The following is a 2500-nucleotide window of genomic DNA, read 5'->3' on the forward strand; positions in this document are numbered from 1 at the left end:
ATGGGTAATTATGTCGAGTGTATGAGGAGGAAACGCGAAGCAACGAATGGGTACGTAAGAAAAGGGAGGTGAAGAGGACAAGTACACGACGAAGATTAAGAAAAAGAAAAAAAGTAAAGTAAATAATTTTTGGAAATTACTTTAAACCTCTTGTTTATGAATAGTGGGAGGGTAGAAAATGGGAGATGAAAAAGTCCATAAATGTAGGATATTAGAAAAAGAAGATAATCTTTATTTTTAGAGAGAGAGAAATCGGTGTGTGTAAGATTGTAACAATTAGTTACGCATTAAAAAATCATACAATGTAAAGCAAAAACTAATCAACACGAGAATAAGAAAAGAAAAAAAAACTGTAAGATGCACAAGAAGTTAAGGCAAAGATCAGAACAAGAGTGATTCCTTGTCAAAACTTGGAGAGAGAGAGAGAGAGAGAGAGAGAGAGAGAGAGAGAGAGAGAGAGAGAGAGAGAGAGAGAGAGAGAGAAATATAGAGAGAGAGAGAGAGTACAGAAGTGAGGAGAGAAGAAAGAAAGAAAAGGAATAAAATTCGAAATTCTTAGTTGAAACTTGAGGGCGAAGTTTGGAGTCTGAAGGAAGCAAAATCGGTTTAATGAGAGCTTGGTTTGAAGATTGGTGTTATTAGTCGATGGTGAATGGATTAAGGGGGGGGAGGAGGGGGGAGGTTATTAAGGGGCGTATCACCATAAGGAGATCGGAGTGTTATAGTGGCTGTGGTGAATATGGTGACTTATAGTGATGGCTCGTTGTGCAGTAGTGGGTGAAAGTTGATAAATATGTAAAAAGCGTCACAGCTTCACAAAGTAACGCAGTTAACGAATTCAGTAACGCAAGTAACGAAGCCAGTGACGCAGAGAACAAATTCAGTAACGCATTTAACTGAGTCAGTAACGCAAGTGACAACTTCAGTAACACAGAACAAATTCAGTTACGCATTTAACTCAGCGAACTCAGTAACGCAGGTAACAGTTTCAGTAACGCATGGAACGAGTTCAGTTACGCATTTAACTAAGTAACGCAATTGACAAACTCGGTAACGCAAAAGAACGAATTCAGTAACGCAAGCAACTAGTTCAGTAACGCAATTGACGAACTCGGTAACGCAAAAGAACGAATTCAGTAACGCAATTGACAAACTCGGTAACGCAAAAGAACGAATTCAGTAACGCATGCAACTAGTTCAGTAACGCAATTGACAAACTCGGTAACGCAAAAGAACGAATTCAGTAACGCAATTGACAAACTCGGTAACGCAAAAGAACGAATTCAGTAACGCAATTGACAAACTCGGTAACGCAAAAGAACGAATTCAGTAACGCAAGCATCTAGTTCAGTAACGCAACTAACAAACTCAGTAACGCCAGCGACGCATTCCAGCAACGCAAAGTGACACGCACGAACACTGTGTCGCATTTGACGTTATCGGCGTGTCGTATCACACCGGATTAAATTCCCTCCCGAGAATGACACGCTGCCGGGGCGGAGGATCTGGCGCCATCTATCGGCGAGCGCGGAAAGTAATGCCGCGGCCGTCACTTCTCCATGAGTAATTTATATGTTAACGATTACTAAGGGGAGCAGGGGCGAGAGGTCTTGGAAGGGGCGGCACGTGTGTGGGCGTCTGCGGGTGTGTGTGTGTGTGTGTGTGTGTGTGTGTGTGTGTGTGTGTGTGTGTGTGTGTGTGTGTGTGTGTGTGTGTGTGTGTGTATGTGTGTGTGTTTACTGTTTTTTGTGTTTCGTTAGATACCCTTATGTGTACGTCTTGGGTTTTTATTACCTTTATGTGCGTGTCTTCGTGTGGGTATGTATGCGTGTTTGGGTATTTAGCCTTGTATCTACGTGTTTGCTTTACCTGTGTGTATGTAGCATATTTGCCCCTTGTGTTTGTGTCCCCGGGTGTCTTCCCTGTGTATCCCCCCCTCCCTCCCCCCGCCGTATAATCGTTCAGTATACGCAGGCGCAGTCGGTACAAGGGCGTGAATTTAGGCGAGTTACGTTTTGTGTTACGCCGCACCCCAGGTCGTCATACCTATTGATTGCGAGTGTTTATCACGTGGAAATGCTCTCTGTCGTTGGTGTTGGCTGGGGTGGGGCGTAGTGGGGGGGAGGGGGGGTTGTCGTCTGTGGTGGCAGGTGGTGTAGGGAGGGGGTGCGGGGGTGGTCATGACACTTTTGATGTGACGTTTTTGACACTTTTATTATTCTTTCTTTCTTTAAGGTGCGTTCAAGTGGGATGGTGTGATGTTATTTTCTGGTGTGTTGCGTTTAAGTTCGGTGTGTTTACGTCACGCTTGTATTGCGCTAATTTTATCTGTCTTTACGTTACATTACGTCGCATTTTTTATATAACGTTGAAATAACATTTGTTGCGATACGTGAGAGGTGTGTTTTTTTACGTCAGACGTCACGTTACGTTAAGAAAGGGCTAACTTGGCGTCACACTTTTACGTTACCTTAAATCGGCCTGACGGTATGCACTCTTA

General features: G+C 43.5%; 1 protein-coding gene across 22 annotated transcripts in view; it reads left to right on the forward strand.

Moving 5' to 3' along the window:
- The window catches only part of LOC113814989 (RNA-binding protein with multiple splicing 2), a 325312-nt gene that overhangs the window by 271454 nt on the left and 51358 nt on the right, over nucleotides 1-2500 (forward strand). The gene's annotated exons all lie outside the window — the stretch shown is intronic.

Source organism: Penaeus vannamei, chromosome 31, assembly GCF_042767895.1.
Source record: "Penaeus vannamei isolate JL-2024 chromosome 31, ASM4276789v1, whole genome shotgun sequence".
In the NCBI taxonomy this organism is placed as follows: domain Eukaryota; kingdom Metazoa; phylum Arthropoda; class Malacostraca; order Decapoda; family Penaeidae; genus Penaeus; species Penaeus vannamei.